Source organism: Loxodonta africana, chromosome 27 (genome assembly GCF_030014295.1).
Source record: "Loxodonta africana isolate mLoxAfr1 chromosome 27, mLoxAfr1.hap2, whole genome shotgun sequence".
NCBI lineage: Eukaryota > Metazoa > Chordata > Mammalia > Proboscidea > Elephantidae > Loxodonta > Loxodonta africana.
Window position 1 is genome coordinate 9,202,884 of NC_087368.1, and position 21,706 is coordinate 9,224,589.

Consider the following 21,706-nt stretch of genomic DNA (forward strand, 5'->3'; position numbering starts at 1 on the left):
TTGGGGTTTTTTGATCCACTTTTGAGCATCCCCAGGGTTCTAGTAACATGTGTAATAGATTACATAAATCTGCTCATCCAGGTTCATAAGTTTTTGACAAAACCTTAAACTTCTGACAAAACTTTTGATGCTCTTCGCAAGGATCAAGAAATTCTTTCACAATGGCATGAGGTTTCACTTTAGTCCAGGGGGCAAAAGCAACCTCAGGAGGTCTTCCCCCTGCCTTTGGATATTTTATTTTGAAAGGCATCTCAATGACTGCTTTAGTCTCTCTTGTAGCTACTAGTTTGGTTTCTTTTGAGGATTCCCTGGAGTAACAAGGAAGCTCATACAAACTATTGTCAGGACAAGAAGGTATAGATGGATACAGAGAAGCAGCCTCCAGAGGAGCAGTGGGAGGAGGAGAAAATGCTGTAGTGACATTAGAATTTTGGCATTGCAATTCTTTAATTTGTTTTGCTTGCCTGAACACTGGTGTCTTGGAGTAGGCAAAACTAACATGATTTTGTCTCTTGGAAGCTTCCAAAAACAAATTAAAATAGTCTTCCCACTGGTTCTGATTGGTCCAAGAACCTTTAGCCTCTAACTCGCTGCTCAGAAAAGTTAATTTAGTGAGCTCAAAACTCCCCCAAATTGGCCAGGGATTTTCTGTAGTAAGCACATGCTACCATCAAAGATACTGAACTGAAATGGGGGTCACAGTTTTTGGCCATGTAAGTGGCAGGAGTCACAGAAAGAGGTCCGCTATGGTCTTTGGAGGTGGCATTCCCCGTCTTACTAAACACTTGTACATGCTGACAGCCAAAGAGTGCGTTAAGCTTGATGCACCTTTAGAGGAAAAAAAAGGAAACATTTGCACAGGGAGTTATATTTTTCATCCACTAGATGGTGGACTTGTCATGCTCAAGATTTCTGCAAAATGTCCAGACCATGAAAAGAAACAACTGACCAAAAACTTAAAAGGTATACTGAGAACTTCGACACCTTCGGGGTTTGAAAAAAATCTATGAGTATTTTGCTGCAGCTGAGATGTGTTTTCTTGTGCCATTTAAGAGGTTGACTTGTGCCCTTATTTTATGTATTTGTTTATTTTTGCAGCTTGTAAAACCCGAAAGCACCTCAGTAGACAGTCATTCAAATCATGAATTAGATTGTAAATGAGACCAAATGGGTAACACCTGCCCAAAAGCAAAGGCGAGAAGGCAGAAAGGGTCAGAAAACCGGGATAAATGGAGACAGGGAACCCAAGGTGGAGAAGGGGAGACTGTTGACACATTATGGGGATTGCACCAATGTCACAAAACAATTTGTGTATAAACTATTGAATGAGAAACTAATTTGCTCAGTACAGTCTCTCCTAAAGTGCACACACACGCACGCGAACACACACACACACAAAAATCAAAACTCATGAATTAGAAATAGGCAAACAGAAAACAAAAGAAAGATGAGCATGAATACACTTAACAGAATACAGCCAGTAAGTGGCAACTTCGTAACACCCGAACTGTAGTTGAAAACACAATCCTCCAACAAACTTGTTCAGTAACAAATGGGAAAGTGAACGTTGAGAAATGGCTTTGATAAATCCCAAAGATCCATGCCGAAATACTTGGGGCTCACTCTTGGGAGCACTCACGTCTGGACAGGTCCCAAGGGGTCCGAGAAAGCAGGAGCTTGTCAGTGCCTGACTCTGGCTTTTCAGCTCCTCCTGGTCCACTGGGGAAGACATCACCGAATCCCACCAAGACTATGCCAAATGTTGTAGAGAAAATACTCTCCGATTCTGTTAAAGTAAAATAAAAGACATGTATTGAAGGCAGTATGTCATTCAAATGGAGATCTTGAAAACCTCAGAGTTTGAAGCTCACAGATCCAAGGGAGGGGGTACAAAGCACATATAGGCATAGTGTCATAGAAAAAAAAAAAGGAGATAGAAAACACAATATTCTGATTGGTTTACAGTGACTGAGGTCAATCAAAGGTAAGACAAAGCAAAGCATGATTTTTAACATCACTGGTTACATTAATACAACTGGAATACGTTGGCTAAAGGACAAAATTGCAAGGTATGTGTTTGCAGAGGGGGGTCTCAGGACCGTCAAAAAATGATGACATGATGATGGCATGACAGATACTGTCAGGAATAGGTTGTTAAACATTACCTCACTCAGAATATAAGATTTTCTGAAGAGATCTAACACAAAGCATTTCGATAAGGTTTGGTTACAGACCCCAGGACACGTAGTATCCACATCCTTAGCCGGACCACAGAGAAAAGGATTTCGTTAATGATAGGGTTGGTTCCTAAGCAACAGGGTTTGAATCTATGTGAAAGGTCATACTGAGCCTTAGCATGAGTTCAGCCATTTTACTTTAGGTCAGGTTCGTCTTTGGATTTTATGTCCCACGTCATGCTTTAGGTTGTTAAGTGAATACAAGTTGAAGATTTTATGTTTTCTTCGTGACTTTTTCTTTTTATAATTACTACATTCCACCCCTTTATCCTACCAGTCCTTCTTAACTTAAATTCTTATGTCTGATATTAATGTCTAATTCATTTATATTTATAGTAATTAATATACTTGGACTTCTTTCTACAAACTTATTTGGATTTTTCTATTTACCATGCTTTTAATTTGCTTCCATTTTTCTTCTTTCTTACGTGCTAATCAATTCACTAAATTTTCTCTCTGTAATTTTTTTATTCTGTATAGGTTTGGAAATTACACATTCTATTTTTCTTATTTTGGTGAATACTCTTAAGTATTTAGCATGCGAATCAGTAATGAAAAGTGCCTGAGTGGCACAAACAGCTTGCACTTGACTACTAACCTAAGTCACCCGGTGGCCCTGTGGAAGAAAGGCCTGGCGATACACTTACATAAAGACTACAGCCGAGAAAACCCTATGGAACAGTTCTGGTCTGTAACACTTGGGGTTGCCGTGAGACAGGGGCTGCCTCAACGGTAACTAACGAGAACATCAGTAGTGGACTCCTGTCATCTTCAGGACTGCCATAATCATTTAAACAGCCTTTCTATATTTGCGTTATTGATCCCACCTCTCTAGTATACAAGTCAGAACTCAGATTTTCTGCGTCCCTTGCAGCTAGGCTGCAGACCTATAACTTAGTCTCTGGTAACCAGAAGCACCTGTGAGAGAAAGCGATGTCAGCTATGCAAGCTGTGCCTCCGGCTTCCATTTTCCTGGTAGAGGAAGAGGAATTCAGCTCGCGGAGGTGGCCGTGGTTGCAAGATCGACCTCCTGATGCAGAATTGACATTGATGCTGACAGCAGGGGCCGATGAAGAAAAGTTGAGCTCCTGCCATTTGGTGTTCCATGGGGGCAGTAGCAGTTTCTTTATCACGCTCATTCTGTTGCATGGTTTAGGGCACTTCTAGGACCTTAGCCAAAGCTTTGTTTTTCTAGGCCTTCCAATGACTCAGAGAGCTGCCGAAGAGAATTTTAAGAAATTCTTTCTGGGATTCTGTTAATTGCAACAAAGAACCTAAACTATAATAACTTGTTAAAATCAAAAGTTAAGGAATATTTCACTCCTCCTTCTGAATAAAAGGAGGCTACCACCAGACGAGTTGTGGAATGACATCGAGGACATCATAAATGAAGAAAGCAAGAGGTCGTAAGGAAAGAAAGAAAAGACCAAGATGGATGTCAGAGGAGACTCTGAAACTTGCTCTTGAATGTCGAGCAGCTACAGGAAAAGGAAGAATTGATGAAGTAAAAGAACCGAACAGAAGATTTCAAAGGGCCTCTCGAGAAGACAAAGTATTATAATGACATGTGCAAAGAGCTAGAGATGGAAAACCAAAAGAGAAGAACATACTCGGCGTTTCTCAAGCTGAAAGAACTGAAGAAAAAATTCAAGTCTCGAGTTGCAATAGTAAAGGATTCTATGGGGAAAATATTAAACGACGCAGGAAGCATCAAAAGAAAATGGAAGGAATACACAGAGTCATTGTACCAAAAAGAATTAGTTGATGTTCAACCATTTCAGGAGGTGCCATATGATTGGGAACCGATGGTACGGAAGGAAGAAGTCCAAGCTGCTCTGAAGGCATTGGCGAAAACCAAGGCTCCAGGAATTGATGCAATATCAATTGAGATGTTTCAACAAACAGATGCAGTGCTGGAAGTGCTCACTCTTCTATGCCAAGAAATATGGCAGACAGCTTCCTGGCCAACTGACTGGAAACGATCCATATTTATGCCTATTCCCAAGAAAGGTGATCCAACTGAATGTGTGGATCTATAGAACAATATCATCAATATCACATACAAGCAAAATTTTGCTGAAGATCATTCAAAAACGGCTGCAGCAGTATATCGACAGGGAACTGACAGAAATTCAGGCTGGTTTCAGAAGAGGACATGGAACCAGAGATATCATTGCTGATGTCAGATGGATCCTGGCTGAAAGCAGAGAATACCAGAAGGATGTTTACCTGTGTTTTATTGACTATGCAAAAGCATTCGACTGTGTGGATCATAACAAATTATGGATAACATTGTGAAGAATGGGAATTCCAGAACACTTAATTGTGCTCATGAGGAATCTGTACATAGATCAAGAGGCAGTTGTATGGACAGAACAAGGGGATACTGATTGGTTTAAAGTCTGGAAAGGTGTGCGTCAGGGTTGTATTCTTTCACCATACCTATTCAGTGTGTATGCTGAGCAAATAATCCGAGAAGCTGGATTCTATGAAGAAGAACGTGGCATCAGGATTGGAGGAAGACTCATTAACAACCTGCATTATGCAGATGACACAACCTTGGTTGCCGAAAATGATGAGGGGTTGAAGCGCTTCCTAATGAAGATCAAAGACCATAGCCTTCAGTATGGATTGCACCTCAACATAAAGAAAACAAAAATCCTTACAACTAGACCAATGAGCAACATCATGATAAACAGAGAAAACACTTAAGTTGTCAAGGATTTCATTTTACTTGGATCCACAATCAACAGCCATGGAAGCAGTAGTCAAGAAATCAAAAGACACACTGCATTGGGTAAATCTGCTGCAAAGGACCTCTTTAAAGTGGAAGAGCAAAGATGTCACCTTGAAGAGTAACTTGCGCCTGACCCAAGCCATGGTATTTTCAATTGCATCATATGCACATGAAAGCTGGACAATGAATAAGGAAGACTGAAGAAGAGTTGACGCCTTTCAATTGTGGTGTTGGCGAAGAATACTGAACATACCATGGGCTCCCAAAGGAATGAACAAATCTGTCTTGGAAGAAGTACAATCAGAATGCTCCTTAGAAGCAAGGATGGCGAGACTGCATCTTACACACTTTGGACATGTTGTCAGGAGGGATCAGTCCCTGGAGAAGGACATCATGCTTGGCAGAGTACAGTGTCAGCAGAAAAGAGGAAGACCTTCAATGAGGAAGACCCTCAATGAGGTGGAGTGACACAGTGGCTGCAACAACAAGCTCAAGCATAACGATGATTGTAAGGATGGCTCAGGACCGGGCAGTGTTTCATTCTGTTGTGCATAGGGTCGCTATGAGTCAGAACCAACTCGGTGGCCCCTAACAACAACAACAACCCCCCAACCACTGCTGTCGAGTCGATTACGACTCACAGTGACCCTATAGGACAGAGCAGAACCGAACCATAGAGTTTCCAAGGAGCACCTGGCGGATTTGAACTGTGGACCTCTTGGTTAGCAGCCGTAGCACTTAACTACTATGCCACCAGGGTTTCCAAAAGGAGTTTAGAATGTTTTAATTCAGAACTCCTTCCTGCTACCATCTACCATATTTTTAATGACTAATACTTTTATTTCACCTTGTTTTTACATTCTAAAATACTGGCTCTTAAAAAAGAATAATACTTATTTGGATTAACCAGGATATTTGCTAATTTATTGGTTCACACTTTCTTCTTCCATCTCACTTGTTCCTTTAGGGTTCAGTTTGTTTCTGGTTCAGGTATGTCCTTTAATATTTCTTTCAGTGAGGGGCTGTGAGTCCCAAATGTGAAAATGTATTTTGTCCTTCCTTCTGAAATACAGCCTAGCTAGGTATGGAATTGTTTCTCAGTTCTGGTTTCTCAACACTTTGAAGATATTTTCTATCTTCTATCACCTCTTTTCGCTGATAAGTCTGATGGCATGTCCCTGTCATTCCTTTTAGGGTAATTTGACTTCTTTCAGGGGTAATTTTTAACATTTTCTTATTGTGTTTGGTGTCCTGTAGTTTCACTGTTATGCGTAGGTCTCAGTTTTTACAATTATTCTGCCTGAGACTTAATGTCTACCTTTGATCTGATGACTCATGCGTTTCTTCAAATCTGAAAAATTCTCAGCCATGATCTCCGTGAATAGTACCTCTTCTTCATTTTCTGTTTTCTTTCCAATGAAACTTTTAGATCTATGTTGGATCTTCTAATTTTATCTCTGAAGTCTCTGAACTTTTGATTTTTTTATCTCCTTGTTTCTCTGTGCTGCTTTGGCAGTCTATTATATCCATCCTCCATGTCTTTCAGACTCTTTATAAAGCTCATTTTATTAAGACAGGTAGAGGGTCAGTGGATTGACACAGTGGCTGCAACAACGGGCTCAAGCTTAGCAGCAATTGTGAAGATGGTGCAGGGCTGGGCACTGTTTCACTCAGTTGTACACAGGGCTGCTAGGAGTAGGAACTGACTTGACCACACCTAACAACAACAATGGGGATTATCTGGCTGAAAGGCATCAATAGTTGCCTATTCCCTACTTTGTTAGCTACCCTTCTTGGCTTCCAAGGCCCTCATGAATCCAGGCCTGCCATTTACTAGCTGGGTAACTCTGGGCACACTTCTGAGGCTATTGAAAACTGAAATGAGATAAAGGATATACAGTGCAGAGCAAGTACCTGACGTGGTAGTATCCAAAAACCTGCTGCCATCAAGTAGATTCTGACTTACAGTGACCGTGTAGGACAGAGTACAACTGCCCCATAAGGTTTCTTAGCTTGTAATCTTTAAGGAAGCAGACTGCCACATCTTCCTCCCCTGGGGCGGTTGGTGAGTTTGAACTGCTGACCTTTAGGTTAGTACCCAAGCCCTTAACCACTGTACCACCAGGGCTCCTTATGTAGTAGTATCCAAACCATACCAAACCCATGGCCACTGAGTTAATCCCAACTGACAGCGACCTACACAACAGAGTAGAACTGCCCTGTAGAGTGTCCAAGGAGTCCTGGTGGATTTGAACTGGCATTTTGGTTAGCAGCTATAGCTACCACTACGCCACCAGGGTTTCCATGTAGTAGTATAAGAAATAAAATTTGTTGTGATTGTCCAGCTCACAGCAATTCTGTATGATATCTGTCCTCAAACCATTTTAGACATGGCTTTTTCTGCATAGAAACTTGCATCAGTTTGAAGACCTTGCTTCTTTGGCTGTAGTGATTGGCTAAGACATGGTCATATGACTCTAACCCAACCAGTTAATCATTCCTTTCTCCCGTGCACTGGCTGGTGGCTTGGAACCCCCGACCTTTCAGTTAGCTGCAGCCCAGTGCTTAACTACTGTTCCACCAGGCCTCCTCTTCAAATCTGAGGTCAGGAATACCGGCTTTTTTCCTTTATCATTGCAGAGTACTTAAAATGTGTTAATAGAGGTCTTGGTTGTAGTAAAAGAGAATGAAAGTTACCTGGAGAAAAGAGGAGGTAGGTAAGGGTGGCAGACAGAGGGATCACTGACAACATTCTAGTTTCCAGTTTCACTGGCTTTGATGATATGGGACTTTACCTTCAGTATTATAATTTTTTTTTTTTTTTAATTGTGCTTTAGGTGAAAGTTTACAGCTCAAGTTAATTTCTCATACAAAAATGTATACACATATTGCTATTGGACCCTAGTTGCAATCCCTAAAATATGACAGCACACTCTGCCTTTCCACCCTGCATTTCCAGTGTCCGTCCAACCAGCTCCTATCCCCTTCTGTCTTCTCATCCCACCTCCATACAGGAGCTGCCCATTTAGTCTTTTGTATCAACTTGAATTAAGAAGCACACTGTTCACAAGTATTATTTTATATTTTATAGTCCATCAATTCTGTGTCTGAAGAGTTGGCCTAGGGAATGGTTTTAGTTCTAGGTTAACGGAAAGCCCAGGGGCCATGTCTTTGGGGGTCCTCTAGTCTCAGTCGGACCATTAAGTCTGGTCTTTTTATATGAATTCGAGTTCTGCACCACACTTTTGCTGTCAGGGACTCTCTGTTATGTTCCCTGTCAGGGTGGTCACTGGTGGTAGTCGGGCACCATCTAGTTCTTCTGGTCTCAGGCCAATGGAGTCTCTGGTTTATGTGGCCGTTTTCTCTTTTGAGTTAATATTTTTCTTGTGTCTTTGGTGTTCTTCATTCTCCTTTGCTCCAGGTGGGTTGGGACCAATTGATGCCTCTTAGATGGCCTCTCGCAAGCTTTTAAGACCCCCAGATGCCACCACCAAAGTGGGATGCAGAACATTTTCTTTGTTATGCCAATTGACCTAGAGGTCCCATGAAACCATGGTGCCCAGACACCTGCCCCTGCTACTCTGTCCCATGAAGTGTTTGGTTATGTTCAGGAAACTTCTTAGCTTTTGTTTTAGTCCCGTTGTGCTGACTTCCCGTGTGTTGTGTGTCGTCCTTCCCTTCACCTAAGATAATTCCTGTCTACTCTCTAGTTAGTGAATTCCCCTCTCCCTCCCTCCCCACCCTTGTAATCATCAAAGAATGTTTTCTTCTGTTTGACTTTTTTCTTGAGTTCTTATAATAGTGGTCTCATACAATATTTGTCCTTTTTTGACTAATTTCACTCAGCATAATGCCTTCCAGATTCATCCACGTCATGAGATAATTTTCAGACTCATCATTGTTCTTTATCTTTGCATCGGATTCCATTGTGTGTATATACTATAATTTGTTTATCCATTCGTCTGTTTATGAGCACCTAGGTTGTTTCTGTCCTTTTGCTGTAGTGAACAGTGCTGCAGTGAACATGGGTGTGCATGTATCTGTTCATGTAAAGGCTCTTATTTCTCTGGGATATATTCCAAGAAGTGGGATTGCTGGATCATATGGTACTTCTTTTTCTAGCTTTTTAAGGAAGAATCAAATCGATTTCCAAAATGGCCATACCATTTAACATTCCCACCAGCAGTGTATAACTGTTCCAGTCTCTCCACAACCTCTCCAACATTTACTAACTTGTGGTGTTTGGATTAATGCCAGCCTTGTTGGGGTGAGATGGTATCTCATTGCAGTTTTGGTTTGCATTTCTCTAATGGCTAATGATAGTGAGCATTTCCTCATGTATCTGTTAGCTGCCTGAATGCCTTCTTTGGTGAAGTTCCTGTTCATATCCTTTGCCCATTTTTTAACTGGGTTATTTGTCTTTTTGTTGTTGAGGGTTTGCAGTATCTTGTAGATTTTAGAGATTGGATCCTGATCAGGTATGTCGTAGCCAAAAATTTTTTCCCAGTCTGTAGGCTGTCTTTTTAACTCTGGTGAAGCCTTCTGATGAGCCTAAGTGTGTGATTTTTAGGAGTGCTCCCAGTTATCTAGTTTCTCTTCTGGTGTTTGTGCACTGTTAGTTATCGTTTATATTCTGTTTATGACATGTATTAGGGCTCCTAGCATTGTCCCTGTTTTTTCTTCCATGATCTTTATCATTTCAGATTTTATATGTAGTTCTTTGATCCATTTTGAGTTACTTTTTGTACATGGTGTGAGGTATGGGTCTTTCTTCATTTTTTTTGCATATGGATATGCAGTTATGCCAGCACCATAAGTTAAAGAGGCTGTATTTTCCCTATATAATGGACTTTGGACCTTTGTCCAATATGAGATGCTCATAGGCAGAAGGATTTACACCTGGGCTCTCAATTCTGTTCCATTGGTCAATCTGTCATTGTATGAGTACCAGGCTGTTTTGATTACTATGGTGGTAAAATCAGGTAGTATGAGGCCTCCCACTTTGTTCTTCTTTTTCAGTAATGCTTTACTTATCCAGGGCCTCTCCCTTTTCCATATGAAGTTGGTGATTTGTTTCTCCATCTTGTTAAAAAATGTTGTTGGAATTTGGATCAGGATTGCATTGTATCTGTAGATCACTTTGGGTAGAATTGACATTTTTACAGTGTTGAGTCTTCCTATCCATGAGCAAGTTATGTTTTTCCGCTTATGTAGGTCTCTTGGTTTTTTGCAGTAGAGCCTTGTAGTTTTCTTTGTATAGGTCCTTTATGTCTTTGGTTAGATTTATTCCTAAGCATTTTAAGCTCTTGGGGGCTACTGTAAATGGTATTGATTTGATTTCCTCTTTGAAGTTCTCTTTGTTAGTGTAGAGGAATCCAACTAATTTTTGTCAGTACTGTACATTTCTACATTTCTTTAATATTTGAGTATTTTATAATAAGCAGGAGAAATCTTATAAATTTTTTTTAAAAAATCAGAATTCAACATGAATTTTATTGCTCCATTCCTTAAATTTTTTATTTCTATGTTTTAGAATAAATGGTTATTACCCTCTTGCCAGCTATGGAAATGTAGTTGCTGTAATAATAACATTAAATTTGTACAGCCCTTCAGAGTTCCCACAGCCTTTCATGTCATCTTACTTGATTCTGGGAGATGAGCAGGCCAGGTAAGGTTAAGTTTAGATTTTACGAATGATGTTCAGAGTCAGGAAGGGTGAGAATCCAGCTCGATCTTAAACATTCTCTAGCAGGAGAGTTTGGCATTTACTATTTGTAAAGTCGTCAGATTTGGTGCATTATAAAACATAGTCATTAATTGTTGGTAATTAGAAAAATTCAGAGGAGCCCTGAAAAGTTTCATTAGATCAATTACAAAACCTACAAAAATACATACTTGGTCCATAATTTTAATTCATGTTCTCAAACGCACTTACGTTTTCCCAAAAGTTAATCTTCACCATGTTCCTAATCAAGTTCCCACTGTGCTTTTAAATTCTAGAACTTTAATCTAGAGGAGGGATGATTGGGGGGAATTTATTGACTTCTGACTAGACATCCACAGTGGTTAACAAGTTTATGTATGCATGAAGCTAAATTCTTAAGGTAGAATTCTGTATCCCACATAGCACATGGGTAACTATTTACAAAGGTGACCTGTAATTACAAAGTGCTTTAGTAATATTATGAGAACTTTGATTTGCAGAACTCAAATGCTTTCATAACATTAACTCATTCACTTTCACTGAACAGATAAGGAGAGGTTGGGGGACAAATAGCATCCCTATTTTGTCCGCTGGAGTTGATGAAGTAAAGGGAAAGGAGTGAGGTACTGAAGGTAATACAAAGCAAGAGCAGTTGGACTTTCTTTTTAGTTTTGTCATGATTGTTGCATTCACTGTTATGAGAACGTCTCCATTTGAATTAGAAAGTGTAATTTATGATGATGAATCTAATTTTAGGTAGAAATTGTTTCTAGAGCATCAAGGCACGGATATGTCAAAGAATACTGGAAGGCTTGTACTATTAATCTGCATCGTTTTTGATCTTGCAGATTCTGATATTTTCATTTTTTATGGGGCTAAGGATAAGCTTTTTGTTTTTTAAGGATAAGCTTTTTGTTATAAGTGAAGCATTATAATAATTTGACAGTTCTGGTGTAGGTCCCCTTTCCTGCATCCAGACTGCCCTTGGACTGAAATCGATCCTCTAAATATGAAGTCTATCCCAAGAGATACAACTGATGTGGGGAAAACGGGACTTTTTAAAACCAAGTCTGACGTCACACATTCGTGTTCTAACCATCTGTACCTTTTATTAACCAGGGGCTGGTGCCGCCTGGGAGAGACACAAGCGCACAACAGTCTTCTCCCACACAATCCTGGAACGGGAACAGTGTGCTGCTCCCTAAGAAAGAGAAGCAGTTTCAGAGCTGTGGGGTGGCGTGGAGGGGCAGGGGGTTGGGGGGTAGGGAGTGTATGTGTGTGTGGCAGGGTTAGGGAGTTATTCCTCTTCTCCTCCATCCAAGGACGATACTTATTAGAAATTTCGCACATCGTTTTTTATATTTAATTGATTTTTCTCGCGTGGGAGACAGAATCCTTCAGGTGCATAAGAAGAAAGGGAGAAAAAAGAAAAAAAGCAAGCCTGGCAGGGGGCTTTCCGAGAGGGGGTCCACAGCCTTGCTTAGGATTGGGACTGCAGGCAAAAAAAAAAAAACTCAGGCGTCCACAACCTGTTTGGCTGCAAATACGCCTCCCTTCCTTCTGGAGAGCCAGCACCGTCCCTCTCCCCCTGGATTGCAGCCCCCAGGCGTTACCTCACACCCTTCCAGTGCCTCCACCATCCTCCCCAAATCCCGGACCTTTGGGGTGGGGGGAGAGGGGAGACAAAAGGGTCTCCGTTGTACCTCGACATGCAAGTAGCGGCCAGTTCGCCTTCCCCACCTCCCTCTGGCCTTGGTCACCGCCCAGGTGAGGGCAGCAGCCCCCAAAACCACCTCTCACCCCTGGGCTCCTTCGACCCTCCCCCACCCAAGCCCAGGGGCGCATCCTCACTCTTCCTCCAAATGCGAGTCCAGCTCACCCCCCAACCCAGGCCGCTATGGGGAAGGCAGCAGCCCCCAAGTTCCCACCCCTCACGCCTGCCCATTCCCGCCCCTCACCCAGCTCCTTCATCCCCCAAGGCTGGAGGCGCATCTACACTCTACCTCCACGTGTGAATCGCGGGCCGTCACCCCCACCCCCTGTCCCCTTCAGCCCCGGGCTCCGCCCACCGCACTAGGCCGCGCGCCCAGGAGCCCGTACACCTGGCCGTCCCACCCCCGGCTCCGCCACGTTCCCGACTCCCCCGCCCAGGGCAGCCGCAGCTCCGCGCCCACCCCTCGCGGCTTCCTCCTCCCCGCCCTCTCCCCCTCCGGCAGGGGGGGGCCACCAGCGAGCGCAATGGCGGAGCCAATGGGCGCTCAGCTTACGCTGGCCTCTCCGCCGGGCGGCGGCCAATCGCGGCGGGCGGTGGTGGCAATATTGGGGAGTGGAGTTTGCAGCCGCTGCTGCCGCGGGCTGGAGCGGCGGTGCCGCGCGGGCGGCCGGGGTATTTCGGGAAGGGGGCGTGAGGGGGAGGAGGCGGCATGTGGAGGCGGCCGAGAAAAAGAGAAAGAAAGGAAGGGAGAGGGCGTGGAGTCCTTAGAAGGAGGAGGCGGGATCGGCCGGGCTCCTCACCTCTCGGTGGCGGCGGGCGGCCCGGGAGGCGATGCTGCCCCCTGCCCGCGGACTCCTCAGCTCAGCCGGCCGCCGACCTGCCGGCCCCTGGCAGCTGCTGAGGCCACCGGCGTGGCAGCGGCGGGCCGGGGCGTCGGCGGAGGCTGGAGTGGGCGCGGCGGCCACCGCCGTGGCGTTCCTCAGACTCCGCGACCAGGTAGGTGAGGGGCGACGGAGGGGCAGCGCTCCGACTGAGGAGGAAGGGGGGTAGGGCGGGCCGGCGACGTGGGCCGCCTGGACGTCTGCCCGGCGGGGTGGGTGCGCGGGAGGCAGGGGTCCCGCCTCGGGGACGGCCGTCTGCACTCTCCGTCCGCGTGTGAATCGCTAGCGGTTACCCCGACCCGGTCTCCTTCAGTCCCGGGCTCCGCCCACCGCGCTGTCGGCCTGCGCCTCCTGTCGCCTGCCAGGTGAGGCTCAGGCCTGACAGGTGGCTTCCTGCAGGCGGGCGGAGCGGCGCGGGCGGCCGGGACCCAGGGTCACGACCTTGCTTGTTTGCTTCGCCAGATAGTTCCAGGCACTTTTTTTCCTGGTTCAGAGCAGTTGATTCTGCTTAGGGAGTAGTTAGGTTGCCAGATTTACTTTCTTTTGGCATCTTGTGCACGTTCTTGGTTACTTGGCTTGGGAAGAGCTGGTCAGAGATTACCTGAAGACTCGTGACTTTCTTGGCCTGAAAAAAAAATTTTGTGTGTAGGAAGGAAATCGCAACGGTATCAGAATGATTCGTTCGCCTAAATACATAGGTAAGGAGGCTTTCAGGAGATGCAGGCGCTTGCAAACGTTTGTATCTTTCCTTAAGGGAAAAGGAAACGTGAAATTTACCGAGTCGTAGGAAACTTATTAGTGCTGAGAACTTATTTTTGCCTTCCTCCCTTCCTTTTGTGAACAGAAGGTAATTGGACAGATTTGAAGAAATAGTTACTCGCATGCATTGGGAAATTATTCCCTAAATCAGTACCTGTTCTGCAAAATAATGGGGGAAAACTTGAGACGTGTTTTTTAATGTTGTTTCTTAGTGAGTATTGTGCCTTGCGTTCTGAATCTAAGTAGTATTATGAATTCTCATTTCGTAAGTGAATTTTATGTTTAGGCTGGTGCTGAAGGTGTGTATCATTTGGTAGCAGAAGGGGTCTACTTGGTGTTGACATCATCTCAGGACATGATACTTTGAAAAACTATTCAGTCAAGTTTATGCCTTTTATTTCAAATTGTAGGACTGCGCTGTCCAGTATAGCCACTAGCTGGAAAAAACAAAAACAAAAAACCTGTTGCCCTGGAGTCCATTCCGACTCATAGTGACCCTATAGGACAGACTAGAACTGCCCCCATAAGGTTTCCACGGAGCGGCTAGTGAATTCGAACTGCCGACCTTTTGGTAAGTATTGTAGCTCTTAACCACTGTGTCACTAGCCACTAGTCACCTGTGGCAATTAACGTTTAAGTTAATTAAAATTAAATCAATTTCGAAACTGACTTCCTCAGTCCTGCTAACCACATTTCAAGTGGGCAGTAGCTACATGTGACTGTTAACTATCCTACTGGACAGCACAGATAATAGAAGATTTCTGTCATCAGAGAAAGTTTTATTGAACAACGCTGTTAAAGAATAACAAGCAAAGCACAGTTGAAATAAAACAAATTGGTTTGTCTTTGGAAACTGATTCATGTACAGTTATCTCACATTATATTCCAAGGGTGTGAAACTCAAGATCTAGATTTTCCTCAAATTTTTACCATTCTAAATAACTTTGTGTTCCCATAAGTAAAGGCTGAGGTAATGATTGTTTGCTTTCTTTAGTTTCTAATCCTGTACTTTTGGGAAAGTTATTTTTATGATTTAAATTATGTGTTAGGGATTTGGTGAACTTTTAGGAGAGCACACTATTTTATTCACTGTCAGGTTTAAACAGAAATAGGATTGTGTTTTCAGTTGGTCATAAAATCCAGTTGCACCTTTGTGTATGGTATTTAGTAATTGCACTCATGAAGTGACTGTGATGCTACTCCAGTTTTATATAATATCTAGTAATACTAAGTGGTAAAGTTGATCTATTTAAACATCACCTGTAAATTTGAGGGTACTTGGATAAGTTAATAAAATGGTCTGGCTCAGAGCAGGTAGAAGAGCATTGAGGTTTACCTGTAAATCACTAAGCCGTTGGCTTATCTTGTCTCTGTTTTGGAAGACATTGAGAAACGAGTTTAATTTTTAATTTTGCCTAGTTTGAACGGAATAGCTGTTTTAGAAGTCGTCTTGTATGTTGATACTTTACAGTTAGAAGTGATGGTAAAAGTGAAATGGAACGTAAATACTATTTGAACTTTCTCATCTACAGAAAAAGCAGCTCAGCTAAGATGAAGTACTTTATTTGGAGGAAAGCAGGATGAGATCTGAATAAGTACAGGTGAGTTTTAAAGCTGGAAGGTACTTGACATACATTTAGCTCAAAGAATAACAGGTAAAGCATAAAACGAATTGGCTTCACTTACATTTGAGGCTGGAAGTAGTAGAACCTACTTTTCTAGATCTGTTTCCATATTCATCTTGTATTTTGTTTTCTTCTAGCTTTGTAAAATACAGCCTAATATGTACAAGCTGTAGATGGGTAAAGTGGTCATTTTTTCATTGTGCGTTTAAGCATCAGGAGACTTAGAGATGGTTTAAATATAAAATCACTGAGCAAATAAAGCAGTTTGTTCAAATACCGAATCAGTAATCTGAATGAAAGAGCTTTCCTTCATCTTATGCCAGTACCTAATTATGTGGGTAAAAAGTTATTTCTTACTACTGTGTATTAATTGGTGAAAATAATTTAAGACTTTTTAAACTAAAATTAATTTCTTATTCTTTGTAGAGTAGAAACATGAACTTTTCCCCCAGATTATTTCACTTTAGTTTACACAGCATGAATCTGTAATAGTTCTAGGGTTTTATTCAACAGGTGTTGCTGTCAGTATTTTTCTCTTTGAAGTTAATAAGAATGTAATCCTACATGACTGCATTTTAACTTATTAGTGGTTCATAGTACATTCATTATAATAAGAAAGATAGACGATCTTTGTTTAGATCAGGGATCACAAATTCACATGCCTATGGGGACTACAATAGGGAGTGATGTCTGGAGATCACAGCATGTAGGAGCAGGTATGTTACTTGCTGCCATTGTTAACTGTGCAGGTATGCCTAGTGTCTTTAGAACTCCTTTTTTTTTTTTTTTTTTAAGGAATTCGGCACTCTGGATTCTTAATACAAGATCTCTTTTTATAAGAATTTAATGCTATGGCTTTAAAAAGGGGCTTGTAGGGAACTAGCTTGCACCCTGTAGTTTTAATCAGCTTGAGAAAACAAAGTCCTAAGTAAGATTCCTATTAAAAAGTTTTCTTCAAGGTAAAATGACCAAATTGGTCATTGGTCATAAACTTGAAAAAATTGAGGTATAATTTAGGTCACATATATTGAAAGCTAAATATATTGACTCGTAGTGACCCCATGTGTACAGAGTAGAACTGTGCTCCATAGGGATTTCAAGGCTCTGACCTTTCAGAAGCAGATCGCCAGACCTGTCTTCTTAGGCTCCTTTCGGTGGGTACAGACCACCAAGTTTTGGCTGGTAGTTGAGGGCTTAAATATTTGCGCCACCCACAACTGTGAGATGTAATTTATATAACGTGAAACTCACCCTTTTACGGTGTACAGTTCAGCGATTTTAAGTATATTCACAAAGTTGTGCAGTTATTACCACTGTCTAATTTCAGGTCATTTTCATTACTCTGAAAAGAAACCCCATATCCCATTAGCAGTCACTCCCTATTTGTTCCTCCCTTCAGCCTCTGGCAATCACTAATCTGCTATCTGTCTCTACGGATTTACTTATTCTGATTATTTCATATAAACAAAGTAGTATAATATGTGGTTCTTTCTGTCTGACTTCCTTCACTTAACATACTATTTTTAAGGTTCGTGTATGTCGTAGTATCAGTCAGTTGGTTGTAAACTTTTATATTATCTTTCCATTGCCATCGAGTCGATTCCAACTCATAGTGACCCTATAGGACAGACTAGAACTTCCCCATAGGGCATAGGGTTTCCAAGGACTGGCCGGTGGATTCAAACTGCTCACCTTTTGGTTAGCAGCCTCTGTAGCTCCATATCATGTTTAAAACCAAACCCAGTGCTGTCGAGTCGATTCCGACTCATAGCGACCCTATAGGACAGAGTAGAGCTGCCCCATAGAGTTCCCAAGGAGCGCCAGGCAGATTCGAACTGCTGAGCCTTTGGTTAGCAGGCGTAGCACTTATCACTACGCCACCAGGGTTTCCATATCATGTTTAGGGGTTCCTGAAAAAGTTCCTATATTTGTATGCTATTTCACTGCTTCCTGTAGTGTTTGTTGATGTTGTTGTAAGGTGCTGTCAGATCAGTTCTGACTCATAGTAACCCTGCGTACAACAGAACGAAACATGTCTGGGCCTGCGCCATCCTCATGATGGTTGTTATCCTTGAGCCCATTCTTGCAGCCACTGTGTCAGTCCATCTCATTAAGGGTCTTCTTTTTTCCTGGTCCTCCACTTTACCCTGGCAAACAGGTTTCATGTCAGCTTCCAGACTAAAACAGACTAGGAAGAAGGACCTGGCAGTCTACTTCTGAAAAGAATTAGCCAGTGAAAACCTTATGAATAGCAGCAGAACATTGTCTAATATAGTGCTGGAAGATGAGCCCCCCAGGTTGGAAGGCACTGAAAAGATGACTAGGGAAGAGCTGCCTCCTCAAAGTAGAGTCCACCTTAATGATGTGGATGGAGTCAAGCTTTCAGAACCTTCATTTCCTGATGTAGCACGATGTCTTACATACTTTGGACGTGTTATCAGGAGGGACCAGTCCCTGGAGAAGGACATGATGCTTGGTAAAGAGAGGGTCAGCAAAAAAGAGGAAGACCCTCAATGAGGTGGATTGACACAGTGGCTGCAGCAATGGGCTCAAGCATAAAAATGGTTGTGAGGATGGCGCAGGATCAGGCAGTGTTTCGTTTTGTAGTACGTAGGGTCACTGTGAGTCAGAGCCAACTTCACGGCACCTAACGACAACAATCTCTTTATCAAGCATGATGTCCTTTTTCAGGGACTGGTCTCTCCTGATAACTTGTTCAAAATATGTGAGATGAAGTCTCATCACCCTCCCTTCTAGGATGCATTCTGGCTGTACTTCTTCTAAGATGAATTTGTTCATTCTTTTGGCAGTCCACGGTATAGTCAACATTCTTTGCCAACACCACAACTCAAAGGCATATATATACACATAAAATGTATATATTGCATATATAATTTGGGATGTTGTTATGTATGTTTTCTGAATCTGTTTTATAACTGGGGCTCCCTTCTGGGTTAGTGGTCATTAGGTGAGGATTCTTGATATGTTGAAGGTTTTTATGAACAAGCTTTTTAGTTATCTAGTGCTCCTGTGACAGGTACCATAAGTGGATGGCTTTAACAGGCAGAAATTTATTCTGTCTGAGTTTATGAGGCTAGAAGTCTGAATTCATGGCTCCAGCTCCAAGGGAAGGTTTCTCTTTTTATCAGCTCTGGGGAAAGATCCTTGTCATCAATCTCCCCCTGGTCTAGGACCTTCTCAGTGCAAGGAACCTGGATCCAAAGGATGCACCCGTTCCTGTCTTGTCTTTTGGCGATAATGAGGTCTGTCTCCTCTCTGCTCCCATCTCTCTTTTATATCTCAAAAGAGGCAACCCAATCCTGTAGATCGTGTCCTGCCTCATTAATATTATGTTGTTTTTGTTGTTAGGTGCCGTCGAGTCGGTTCCAACTCATAGCGCCCCTATGCACAACAGAGCGAAACGCTGCCCGGTCCTGCGACATCCTTACAATCGTTGTTATGCTTGAGCTCATTGTTGCAACCACTGTGTCAGTCCGCCTCGTTGAGGGTCTTTCTCTTGTCCGCTGACCCTATACTCTGCCAAGCATGATGTCCTTCTCCAGGGACTGATCCCTCCTGACAACATGTCCAAAGTGTGTAAGATGCAGTCTCGCCATCCTTACTTCTAATGAGCATTCTGGTTGTACTTCTAAGACAGATTTGTTCATTCTTTTGGCAGTCCACGGTATATTCAATATTCTTTGCCAACACCACAGTTCAAAGGCGTCAACTCTTCTTCAGTCTTCCTTATTCATTGTCCAGCTTTCACATGCATATGATGCGATTGAAAATACCATGGTTTGGGTCAGGTGCACCTGAGTCTTCAGGGTGACATCTTTGCTCTTCAACACTTTGGAGACGTCCTTTGCAGCAGATTTACCCAATGCAGTGTGTCTTTTGATTTCTTGACTGCTGCTTCCATGACTGTTGATTATGGAACCAAGTAAAATGAAATCCTTGACAACTTCAGTCTTTTCTCCTTTTATCATGATGTTGCTCATTGGTCTAGTTGTAAGGATTTTTGTTTTCTTTATGTTGATGTATAATCCATACTGAAGGCTGTGGTCTTTGATCTTCATTAGTAAGTGCTTCAAGTCCTCTTCACTTTCAGCAAGCAAGGTTGTGTCATCTGCATAACGCAGGTTGTTAATGAGTCTTCCTCCAATCCTGATGCCCCATTCTTCTTCATATAGTCCAGCTTCTCGGATTATTTGTTCAGCATACAGATTGAATAGGTATGGTGAAAGAATACAACCCCGACGCACACCTTTCCTGACTTTAAACCAATCAGTATCCCCTTGTTCTGTCCAAACAACTGCCTCTTGATCTATGTAAAGGTTCCTCATGAGCACAATTAAGTGTTCTGGAATTCCCGTTCTTCGCAGTGTTATCCATAGTTTGTTATGATCCACACAGTCAAATGCCTTTGCATAGTCAATAAAACACAGGTAAACATCCTTCTGGTATTCTCTGCTTTCAGCCAGGATCCATCTGACATATAATAGCAGTTAGGATTTACGACACATAGGATAATCACATCAGATCACAAAATGGTGGGCAGTCGCACAGTACTGGGAATCATGGCTTACCTAAGTTGACACACATTTTATGGGGACACATTTCAATCCATATTAGGGTTGGCATATCTCAGTGAGTAGAGAGAATAACTTTACTACTATTTTAGTAAGTTCACAGTTGATCTAGTACCCACTAAGGGGGTAGAACATTGTACTTTGAACTTTGTTTATGGAGGCACAGGGGAAGATGATCCTTGAAAAATCTTGTAATTTGGGGTACAGAATGCATGAAGTGTCTGAAGAACACTGAGGCCCAGATATTGAGGTACTTTATATCAAGGGTACTCCTTTTCTGCTGGTGACTGTGGGACACCCAAGAGTACATTAGGTCCTGTGTCTGCCCTTAAGGATCTTATTGGCTATGAGAGGAGAAAAGATACACGTAAATACAGAGTGTGTGAGATACTTCACATGAAAAGCGTTGTGGAGGTCGAAGGCAAACATAAAAAGCATATTATTTGAAAATATAATGAACAAGTGTATTTTATGTTTCCTAACTTTTTGAGTAGCTTGTATAATACAAGGAAACCCTTGTGCTATAGTGGTTAAGGGCTATGGCTGCCAACCAAAAGGTTGGAAGTTCTCATCCACCAGGTGCTCCTTGGAAACCCTATTGGGCAGTTCTACTCTGTCCTATAGGGTCACCATGAGTCAGAAATCGACTCGACGGCAACAAGGGTTTTGGTATAATACAAGGTAGAACATGGTGAACTCTATAAGAGATGTAGATAACTTGTTTCAGAATTCAGAAAGGAGCAGATGATCTGATCATGGACAGAGGGACACCGTCACGGCAGGGGAGGTTTTTTAGGTTTACGTGGAAGTATTTGTAAAAAGCAGACAGTTGTGCATGAAAGCAAAAAGAGGGAACCATAAGGTCAAGCCAGAAGGAGGATGTTGTGCCTATGTTGGAATAGTAAAGAGAGAGAGAGTGCCCTGATTGGTGCAAGTAATTGAAAAAGAACGGGAGATAAATTACCTAGGTTAACTGTGACTACATTATGAAGTACTTTAAATATCGGGCTAAGAAGTTTGGATTTGATTGGTAGGCAATGAGATGTCATTATAGCTGTGCTTTCTTAGAGTCTGTCAAGGACTTGGAGAGAAATGTGAGTATATGTACTTACTCAAGAGGGCCCATAACTTTTTTTAGATTCTCAGGGGGGCCTATGACCCCTGAAAGTTAAATTACCACTATATTACAGGTTTTAGAAGAGTAGATTACAACAGACAGATAAACACCCAAGGCCAGTTGGGTGGCTATTGCTGTAATTCAGATTGTATGTAATATGTTTGAGTATAAACTGAGGACATTAAGTACTAAGCAAAAGTTTGAACGGAAGTGAGTATATGTTTAAAGGTCTGACATAGCCATATTAATGGCTCACTTGTAAGTACAATTGAGAGTGACTGTCATATATTTTGGAAACCCTGGTGGCGTAGTAGTTAAGTGCTATGGCTGCTAACCAAAG

The 21,706-nt window shown here is 42.4% G+C and overlaps 1 long non-coding RNA gene across 3 annotated transcripts in view; it reads left to right on the top strand.

The window, feature by feature from the left end:
- The first annotated feature begins 13,270 nt into the window (after positions 1 to 13,270).
- The window catches only part of LOC104847293 (uncharacterized), a 42,390-nt gene continuing 33,954 nt past the window's right edge, over positions 13,271 to 21,706 (top strand). Inside the window, exons 1-3 of one of the 3 annotated variants that reach the window (XR_010319547.1) lie at positions 13,271 to 13,388; positions 14,443 to 14,603; positions 15,565 to 15,633. This is a non-coding gene — a long non-coding RNA (uncharacterized LOC104847293). The remainder of the gene's footprint in view (positions 13,389 to 14,442; positions 14,604 to 15,564; positions 15,634 to 21,706) is intronic. The other 2 variants (XR_010319546.1, XR_010319548.1) reach the window with 2 other exon arrangements.